General features: G+C 36.4%; 1 long non-coding RNA gene across 1 annotated transcript in view; it reads left to right on the forward strand.

Moving 5' to 3' along the window:
* The window catches only part of LOC141567392 (uncharacterized), a 131,039-nt gene that overhangs the window by 26,467 nt on the left and 93,114 nt on the right, over window positions 1-11,458 (forward strand). The window lies entirely within an intron of this gene.

The raw sequence follows: 11,458 nt of genomic DNA on the forward strand, positions 1-11,458 counted from the left end.
CTGGAAATTTAGAGTATATAGCAGAAGTATAAAGAAAACATTTACTGTAGGATTGGATTCCCACCTTATGTCACCCTCCACAAAACTTTGGAGACACCATAAGAAAACATAAAACTGAACACATCTCAAGAAAACATGGGGGCTAACAGTACATGAGTGAAATTTAGGAAAGATATTTTGACAATTTCTTTTTTGAAAAAATATTGGTGATATTTTCCTGCTTTTTTATCCATTCTTGCTTCTTAATAGTTCCTGGTTCCTGATTATGTGTTTTATATATGAATGGATGATAACTATTTGGTGATAGAAACATGAGAATATGGCTAAATTCACAAAGCCAAATCCTAACTAGTGCTTCTTGAACACCCCTCAGTCAGGCACCAAAGTGCTTATAAACTTTTATAGATTCCTGATTCTCTTTCTGAGGTCAACAAGACCTCCTATTTTTTTCTCCTATTTCCCTCCTATTTTAATAATGCGGACTAAGGCAGCAAATTGATTATGACCTTGGGCAATTTCTCAAGATGTGCAAGTGTAACTGGCCGTCAAGTAGTTAGGCTTTCCATAGTTCTGAGAGTATCAAAACAAGCACCTGAGTACTGCCTCAAGGTTTCCATCCTCACTTATTTCTGTCATCTCAGAATCATGTAACGTTATTTTTGGTAAACTGAGATAGCCAAAGTACTTTATTTTATTTCAGTATAGTTTAAATGGACATATTCCTAGGAATTTCATTCCCCACCCCCACCCTCCACCCATGGATTAAGAATCAGAAAAGAAGCTAGAATCTAATCACTCAGAAGTTAATTGCAAGTGAAAAAGAGGGTTTAGCACTAAAATATGAAGATCAGGAGGCTAGGTCTGTCTACAAATCTTTAGATTCCACTAACCAGCTGCCAATTGGAGACATCCATTTTGCACTGTGACAGGGATCTCACAATGAGCCCATCTAAAGTGGAGTGCTTATTTTTTACCTCCAAATTGTTCCTTCTCCTATCTAGTGCCTCTCAATAAATGATTTTATTATTCATGCAGTTGCTCAAAATAGAAAACCACATGTGCTCCTGATTCCTCCCTTTTCTCAACACTTGCAATATACGTATCAGCAATTCCTCTATTCTGTCGAAATCTCTTGATCCTTCCAGCTAGCATGGTTTAAACTACCTTTTACCTGAACTACCAAAATTTTGTGATCAGGCAGGGCTGAATGAGAAAAACAGAACCAATGCCAGCTAGCTGAACTTTTGGAGCATAAAATGTATTGCAAAGTTATTAGAAGAGCTGAAAAGTCAAATAAGGCTGCTGTACTAACCCTGACATTAGCTATGTCACCAAAGTGCTACCATTTCTAGGCCTGGAGGGCAAAGGGAGAAGGAAATATTACAAAAGCTAAGAAACCAAGACCACTCAGCAGGAGGTGAAATCGCAGTGGAAGGAGCTGTTTAGAACTCAGATTAGAATTACAAACATGGATCCATGAGGTTCTCCCTAAAGCTGGGGGAGCGTTGGTGTGGAGAGCTTGATTTCTCCCTTCCTTTGGCACCAGACTCATATCACAGCTTCCCGTTTACCTCACCTCACTAGAGTGCCATTGACAAAAGTCACCTTGGAAATGATATTGGCAAAAATCCAATTCCTGGAGAGCAGAGTAAAAGCAGGGAATGAATCTGTGAGCAAAAGTACAAAGAAGGGTCACAATCCACTCCTTTTGCTATGCAGCATGTATTCTCTCCAACCATATATAATTTATTCCTATACAACAACTTTAAGATTCTGTCTAATAAAATACAACCTAAAACACAAATGAAGATATTCTCACATTTCCCATAAAAGGGCAACAGAGTCTTATCATTCTTTGCTCACTCTCAAAGTGAAGATTTCCTGGTGGTACTGTGACCTCTTTATCAGGTCTAAATGCAGTTCCTCAAAGTATTGCACTTAATGAACTAAATGAAAATCTAAGCATCACCAACAATCTTCACATATATGAATATATGTGTGTATGTTTATGTATCTATGAGGTATGATCGGAAATATGGTGAATGTTTAAATTAAAAATAAATTATTACAGTAAAAGACACATTGCCATTAGTCCCCCTCAAAATACTCCTCCTTTCTTCAAACACACTTATCCCATAGTTCTTGCTGCTTTCTGAAGCAGTTCTGGAAGTCCTCATTCATGAGTGTCTTTATTTCATCCTCCATTGTGACAATGCTGCGTGTCATACATTGCTTCTGGTACGGGGCAATTTGTGTCAAATAAAAACATTACAGTGTGTCCTCATCCATCTTATTCACCAGATCTTGCACCATGTGACTTCTTGCTCTTTCCCAAAGTCAAAATTACCATGAAAGGAAAACATTTTGAATCGATTCAGGACATCGAGGAAACCATGACAGTGCAACTAAAGACACTCACGAAACAGGACTTCCAGAACTGCTTTAGAAAGTGGCAAGAGTGATGGGATGTGAGTTTGAAGCGAGGGAGAGTATTTTGAGGGGGATTAATAGCAATGTGTCTTTTACTGTAATAATTTTTTTTAATATAAATATTCACTGTATTTTTTGATCACCACATATACATATATAGGGGGTAAAATATGAATAATTTGTTAATATATACATAACAAAAATAAGCAAAGCTGATATAGCCCATGTTTCTGTCTCTAATCTTGAGGGTGCTTCCTTTTTTCAACCCTTGATGTCCTTCTTGCCCTCAACCAGAATCTCAGTTGGTAAGGGTTCTATACTTAGTTGGTGAGCCAAGACTTCTTTTTCAAAGTTTCTGAATGCTTAGTGGTTCTGACCTTACTGAGTACGTAACTGTTGAGGAGCTTACTACTAGGCTTGGGAGTATTAATATTGGAGGTCCCAGTGAATTCCATCATGTTTCAGCAAACTGATTTCCTGTTGGTAAGCAGGAAAAAATACCCGTATTCCCTTTCTTTGTATGATGGCTCAATATGAGAAGAACCCCAAACTCTCCAGGTGGTAGTTTCAAAACTTATATTTCAATTTGAATATTGATATGTCATTAATGAAAATATTTCTCTTTTGGAAACTGAGGCCTCTAAACCTTCATTTTATAAAGGATCACAAAGCAAAAATGATGCAAATAATAGATATTTGATGTAATAGTGAAAACGGTGACTCCTACTTCTACTTTGTCCCCAAACCCTCATATGCTGGACATGGGAGACACAGCATCTTTCACTGGTCCCTTGTTCAAAGCACCTAACACAACCAGAATGCCCAGCTAACTTCATAAGTGAATCATTAATAAGCCATTCATTATTAGATCAGTTTCCTTTGGATACTGGGGTACATTGCAATACAAGTGAATTTTATGGGTGGAAACACATTCCTGCACTTTTTGCTGTGAAATCAGATCCAATGTGTTGTGTGATTCTGTGATGATAAGCAAGATATTTCCATAAGTTCATGGATGATAGTAATAGAAGATGTATAGACAATCCATTTACATAATAGGTATGTAGTCTAGTAAAGACAAATTGCTGCCCCTTCAAAATTACAGACGTTACCTGCCTTCAGCATGCTATCACGGAGTTGCTAATCTCTTTGAGAATGATGCTATGTCAGGTATTAAACATTGGCCACCAAGGTTGTATTACTACATTGGAAACTCTGCTGTGGGGGTGAAGTAGACGTGAGGTGTACGCTGTTGAGCCCTTGATGCCTCTATTTCTAGCAAGATGATACCTTTGAACATGGATCTGTTGAATAAGCACTGGAGTCTATAGGGAAGGATGCTGCCTGAAATCTATTGTATGGATTATTTTGCCCATCTGATTTAAGAGCGTCCTCAATAGTGGATGTCTTTCACCGAACATTTCACGTCGATGCAAACCCCTGTAAAGCTTTGTGCTCATTCTTAGTTCATTCACCTAACTTTTCCCCTAACAACATTCACCAGTCTTCCAATTCGCTTTTACCATTTCCAGTGGCAACTAGCCACTGACTGCCTGTAAACCAGTCTGTCCCTCAGGTCATTTCACTTCCCAGGCAAACTAAAGAACCAAATTTACTGCCCCACCCCAGTTTTGTCCATAAGAAACAATATCCCTTCAGCATATTCTTTGAGGATTCACATTCTTTGACACAATTTTGAGTGGGTATGTAGTAGAACAGAAATCCATGGCTGGCTGGTACCAACACACAGGTCTGACAATTAAGTTCCTGAACTTGTTGCAACATTGCTGCTAACCGTTTTTGACATCAGAGGGATTATTCATTATGAATCTGTACCAAATGGACAAATAGTTAACCAAGTTTACTATTTGGAAGTGCTGAAAATGCTGCATGAAAAAGGTAGTCGAAAACGACCTGAACTTTTCACCAACAATTCATGGCTCTTGCATCACGACAATGCACCAGCTCACACGGCACTGTCTGTGAGGGAGTTTTTAGCCAGTAAATAAACAACTGCATTGGAACACCCTCCCTACTCACCAGATCTGGCCCCCACTGACTTCTTTCTTTACCCAAAGATAAAGGAAATATTGAAAGGCAGACATTTAGATGACATTCAGGACATCAAGGGTAATAAGATGACAGCTCTGATGGCCATTCCAGAAAGAAAGTTCCAAAATTGCTTTGAAGGGTGGACTAAATGCTGCCATCAGTGCATAGCTTCCCAAGGGGAGTACTTTGAAGACAATCATAGTGTTATTCAGCAATGAGATATGTAGCACTCTTTCTAGGATGAGTTCGCGAACTTAATTGTCTGACCTTGTATCATGCAACTCATTTGTAACGAGGTCTGAGCTTTTCTTCTTCAGTCAAATGGTCATAGGAATGCCCTAATAGGTGACATGCGTGGACTGAGAGAGGCAGGTATAACATGCAGTACCGATGTAAAAATAAAATCAATTGTATTTGCCTTTTTAAAATGGCTGTCTCTGTGTTCTGTTGTCTGGAATTAGATATCTACTTGTCTTTTCTTGTCAGTCATTACGTCTTTGGAGTGTTAGGATTCTGGGGTAGAAATAGCTTTAGCACTTCACACGATGCTGGTTTCAGGGTGTGGGAGTTGTCTGAGTAAAGTATGCTATGAAACTCTCAGGAGTTCTGCATTCTGTTGACTGGATAAACTTGTATCTTGTGGATTCTTATGTCTTGAATCTGGGCCCTGACCTTGAAATTGAATTCCTCTGAAGAGCTCTTTCCGTAGGGATAATTATTACCTTTATTAGTCAGTGGGTTGATAGCCAAATGTCCAAATTTGACATACCTTTGTTAGTCTAAGTATGCATTGGTGGGATTTGGGGAATCCAGCTTCTAGCAGGTTTTTTTCTTGGTTTCCTTAGTTTCAATTTTATCTCAGAAATTACCAGTGTTTCTTCTATTGCACAAAAAATTTATCTTGGGGAGGAGAATTGCAGTTTGTAATTCCATAAATCATGGGTCTAAATTATTCTGTTCGTTTAAAACTGATGACCTGAGCCTCTTCCCTGTGTGCTCTCAGAAGACTGGCTTGGAGCAGAGCTTTGTGTTTTCACACAGGGCTTTACTGAAGACTGTAAGGAAGACCCGTATCTATCAAGATTCTTAGTGCAGGCCACAGAAATAAACTCTGGATACTTCAAACAGAAAATGGACTTATTAAAAGGTAGTAAGGAGTTTAGTGATGGCCAGGGAACCAGGTTACACAGCTTAGAACAATATCCCAAATCACACCAGAGTTCTGTCCATGAAGACATCTTGTTGCTACCATCTCTCCTTCACCATGCATGCTTTTGATGCTGTATGCTGGACACAGCTGGGGGAAGTAGTGCACATTCCCATCTTGATGTATTTTTATCTAGAACTTTTCAAAATACAGGAATGCTTTGGAGATATTGTGGTTTCAATTCCAGACCAAAATAGAGTTAATATCTCAAAAATAAAGTTGATATCTATAACAGTATCTCTTGTTATCTAAAGCAAGTCATAATCTTTTTGCTGGTTAAGGATCTTGCCTTCAATTTGTAAAAAATGCAACATCTATAAAGCACAATAACATAAGCACAATAAAATGAGGCACGCCTGTATATATACACACTTTTGTTTCTATCCCAATAGGGATATATATTTTTAAGTTTAGCAATCCATTTTGAACAAATGGATTTCTTCCCATGCTCAGAAACTATTTTAAATAATTTACAGTGGTGCATAGTAGATTATCATGTAGGTTGACCATAGTATTGTCTGTGCCCTTTCCAAATCTTTATTATTATATCTTACATAATGCCCATTTCAGGATATTTCTTAGATAAAATTCATGAAAGTTGAAGTTCAGATATGGAGGTTTTTAAGTCCTCTGGTTGATATTGCCAAATTGCAATTCTGAGAGTTACTTTGAGGAATGGAATGCAGGCCCAAGTTCATTTTTTGTGAAACTATTTGTCATGGAGAATAGGCTAAAAGAGTCCTCATGCTCTCATTCCCACTGTGTTTTATCTGGATTCAAATTCCAATTCTGACCTTCCTTTTTTTTTCAGAAGATTGTTATGAGGATTAAATTAGATAATGTATAGAATTGCTGCTTACCACATACCTTGCACAAACTAGAAACTTTTTAGAGGTTAGCTGCTATTATTACTGTTATTATTTATTTGGTTTTTCTTACCCTTCTCACCACTGATAGTCAGTTCTCATTGTTACAATGTTATTTCACTGTTTTTTTCAGGACTCTTGATATTCACCATATATGCATGACATTTTACCCTTTGAGACCACTGAGGTAGAGATTCAAAATGATATGAAACAGTTGTAGATATAAACACAATTTTTTTGTGTACTAGATCTCACATTATTCTTTAAGTCTCTGTAGGAAGTAACAAAGTGTTCTCTCATAACTTGGAAATATTATTTTCACTGATATTCTTAAAATAATTTGGATAAAAATGTATTTTAAATTCATCTTGACAGAAACAATTTGTTGCAATTACATCACCAACATGTATAGATATTATATATGTCACCTTGACTTAATAGTGAGTGACCTGAAGAGGAAATTTGTAGGTTTAGCAAATCCCTTCTAGTAACACCCACAGAACTGAAAACATATTCCACTTCTTGGTGGTCTTCTGCCCATCCAAAGCTCCTGAGTGCCATAAAAACTATTGGTTATTCTCCTAAACTGCTATAAAATATATTCCGTGAGTCCCAGGGGACAGTCTTTCTGAGGTTGAACATTCCATGAGACTCAATATTCCACATTTTGAAATGTAGCTAGAAGTGGAAATTGATTTACTTCTCAGGACTCTTTGTTCATAATTAGGGATATAAAAGTAGAGTTCAGAAAATAAATGAGATAGATTGAAAAGAAACGGCTTGATTTTACGTAAAATTTCTTTACCAGATGTGCAAACTGGGGTAATTTAAGATAGCAGTTAAAATTAAATAGCAATGATGAAACTGAAATACAAAACTTTTGACATCCATGAGCTATTTCCTAGAGAAAAAGTTATCATATATTGTTAATGTGTCTAAACATTTAACAAAATTAATGTATTCATTATATATATGGCATAAGAACTTACACATCATTCAATGATGCTATAACAATAATTCAGTAATCTTTAATGATAGTATGGTGTTAGTAACCACAAGGCTGGTTAGTTAAGCTCTTTCTGCTCTCCTATATCTGCTGATGTTTCTTAATTAAATTTAGCATCTCATTTAAATATAACTTATCCTGTTCCAAAAAGTATTTATAACAAACATTTATAATTTGAATATTGTCCTAGCAGTCTTACCTTCCACTCTTCTCTCTATTAGGTGGCACTAATTACTGTTATTTCCATCTTCCCCATCTTCGGTCATCCTAGATAGAACACACTCCCTTGTGTGCCCAATTCAATATCAGTGTGAATTCACAATCTTTAATGACATTTAGTTTGAGGCACAGTGACATAGACCTAGTCAACATGTTGACACTAGGTTAATTAGAACGGTTGGGAAACCTGGTTATTTGGGTTCTGAGAGCTGTTTTAGCAGAGAAACCCCATGCTTTCCTTATGGGCTCAAGACATCATGTTCTTTCATTGTATTCTTGAAGGAAGGGAAGGCAATAACTGTTTTGGAGCATCTATCATGTGAATTGGTTTCTCTTAGTAATCCTCACAGCAGCCTTCTGTTTTATTACTTTCTTCACTTTAAAGATGAGTTTGAAGAGGTTTAGCACTAAATGGTAAATCTGGGATTTAAATCAGGGTTTGCCTTTATTCATTCACACAACAAATGTGTATCATATGTGTTTCTGTGTTTTAGGCATCTGTATAATGGGATTGTTCTGACAGTGGAAGTGATTCCAAAGTTACTTCATATTCTACTATAATGTTGTTGAAAATAAGTATTTCCTGAAGATTAGAATTCTAATGCAGTGAGTCAAAATAAATTTATAATTGAATTATGTACAAACTAAACAGCAGCAGCCAGATACACTGACTGTGTCTGCTCTGGCATTGTCATCGGCAGTGGCAAGGTCTTAACATACTCTGGTTAGGTCTGAGAACCTGTAGGGTCTGGAATAGTCAATGTGCATTTAAGGCAAATACTCAGCTGGGATGTTCCAGTATGGCCATACTCAGAGAGAGATTTTCATAAAACTAATAATACTTAAGGTTTCAAGTTTCTGGGAAAGGCTCTAGTAATGAATGCTCTATTTTCCTTTTTCTCTTTTTCATTTGTGAAAACAAGGCAATTTATATTCATGTCCTTCATTAATATAGTCCAAATTAAAGACATTCTAGTCCAAACAAATCCTTTATTCTCCTCTAGGTGTGCCAGTTTTTAAAATATTCACCTACACACCTTACTGGTTAGTTACAAGCCACAACCCAAATCTTTAACGGTCATTGCTTCCACTCTAGTGACAGTGGCTTTTCCTTGGCCATCACCTGACTCATTTTATGATGTAGCAGCTGAAAGGTTATGCCGGGACCACCGGAGGCTGTGGCACCTGCTCTAGGACCATGGCTAGGACATGTTTGGGTTAGTTGTTTCTTGGGTTATTTTGGCAGTTAAAGATTTTAAACACCATCCCATGTAAACCTGAAGATACAACTGAATTTCAAAACTCCAATAGCTATTGAAGGACAGTCACAAAGCAATTCCAACAATTTGGTCAGTATCCGATTACTCTGGGTTGATAAATGGGTAGAACTTGAACCCATCTGAATGCCCAGAGTTTCTTAAGTAATTAGGCCAACTTCTGTCGGGTATAGAATCAAATAATTATTTGATTTATTACATTTGTTTCAGTGTGATCTTGGACTCTCAGGATTTTGGTGGGGAGGGAGAAGCAGAACTGGATAATGGTTAAATCTTTTCTCTTTCATCTCCTTTCCTGAATTAAACTATCTTTTAGGAACTGGCTGTTCTCTTCTGTCCTTTTCAATCATTCCTCCAAGGGTTAATTTTAAGGCCTGTACCACTAAATAATTAATATTTTCAATTTCACAAAGCATTATTTATGTTTCAACCTCAGATGGTTCCCGAGTGGAATCAATCATAAATCCTTAATTCATGACACATTAAAGTCTTTGGTCATGAATGGTCCTCTTTAATTTATATTAATTAATTAGTTAATTACTTAAAATTGAAGGAATACCCATGAACTCACTATTCAACCTAAGAACTGGAAAGTTATCAATAACTAGAGTGATCCCATGTCCCAGTTTGCTGGGGCAGTCTGTGTTTACTAGTGTTATCCTGGTTTAATTACTAATAGTGCCCTATTTCACTCTCAAAATTTCCTGTTCTTGATGATAGATTATAACTCACCTCTGTACTTCTTCCTATCCCGTCCCTCTGCTTCACCTCAGAAGAAAACATTATCCTTAATGTTGTGTTTATTTTTGTTTGGTATTTATTTGCTTGTTTGCTTTTGTCACACATGTATACTTACAGAGCTAAATATATTGCTTATTTTAAAACTTGATAAAGAAAGTGTCATGCAATTCTACTCCTCTGGAATTTGCTTTTCTTAGTCAATATTGTGTTTCTGAGACTTAGCCATGTTAGTGTGCTTAGGAGTAGTTCAGTCATTTTACTTTTCTCTGTTGTATTATATTCCAGTGTGTATATACAAGGCATTATTTCCAGATAATTGTTATATGGGTTGTTTGCAATTTTAAGCTGCTACAACCACGCAGTTATGATCTGAACATTTTAGTAAAATTGTGAAAGCTGCATGCAAGAGTTTATATTGGAGATATATATATATCTCCTGTTTCCCTGAAAATAAGACCTAGCCAGACAATCAACTCTAATGCATGTTTTGGAGCAAAAATTAATATAAAACCCGACCTATTATATTATATTATATTAAACCATCAAAACACTTGCTGAGGTACTGGTATTGCTTCTTGATCTCAGTGCTGATTATAGAGGTGTGTTAAATGTGTGAAAATTTAGAGAGCTTTACATTAAGTGAAATTTTGACATTACATATTTATTTTAAAAAGTTTAAAAATATAATGTCAAATTGTTTTCCAGAGTGACTGTACCAATTTAAATTCTCTCCAGCAATGTATTTAATATAAGCCTTAAAATAATTTTTTTAAGGAATGTAAATCTATCAGTAATTTTACCAAAAATTATAATTAAATTTTTCTTTTTGTTATCACACACACATTTTTGGCAATTTAAAAAAGTATTTTTTAGATTAGAATGTGGCATTAGAGCTAATTAGATAAATTATAGCTCACTGAACATCTGCCTACAAAGAATATCTGTTAATGAAATAATAAATTCAGTTTTGCCTATTTGTTAACCACACATATGACAATTGCTGCATACATTTTCACCAAATTTAGAGCCCATGTTTAAGATAGCCAGACCAAAATATAAAGTTTAGGTGGCATACAAAGAAATTATTTTGTAAGTCATGAAGTTTTGAAAAGAGATACATATTTTCCAGAGCAGCTCACATGATGCCAATTGGGAGAAGAGCGGCATATAAATACAGACAGTAGTGTCAGAGAAAACAAACTATTTTAAGCTCAAACTCTAACTGGAAGCACTGAAGGTAGAACCTTTGAATGGGAGACATAGGGCTGGTGATTGAGCAGCATTGCACAAGAGGCAGTTGATAGTATGGCCTCCTCTGGACTCTCTTCCCTTGAGTTTCCTCACTCTCAACTCTCTACTTTCCTCCTGTCCCTTCTCTCTTGGTCTGTTTTTCTGAGCCCTCTTCTCCCTGCCTACTTTCTCCCTAAGTGAGATCTTTCAGTCCTGTTTTCCAAATGCTCTCCAAAAGATCCATCTTTTGAAAAAAAAAAAAAAAAAAAAAAGTCTCTCTTCTGAGTTCCCAATCTTCCATCCAGCTGCTTATTCAATACCTCCACTGTTAGACCTCAGGGGTAGTTGAAACTGAATATGTGACGTCAACTATTGATTCCCACTCCTCTTTGATCTAGTTTCACTCTCTCTTATTTTCCCATTTTTATAA

Source organism: Rhinolophus sinicus, chromosome 17, assembly GCF_057876585.1.
Source record: "Rhinolophus sinicus isolate RSI-liver-muscle chromosome 17, RSI-T2T, whole genome shotgun sequence".
Classification (NCBI taxonomy): Eukaryota; Metazoa; Chordata; class Mammalia; order Chiroptera; family Rhinolophidae; genus Rhinolophus; species Rhinolophus sinicus.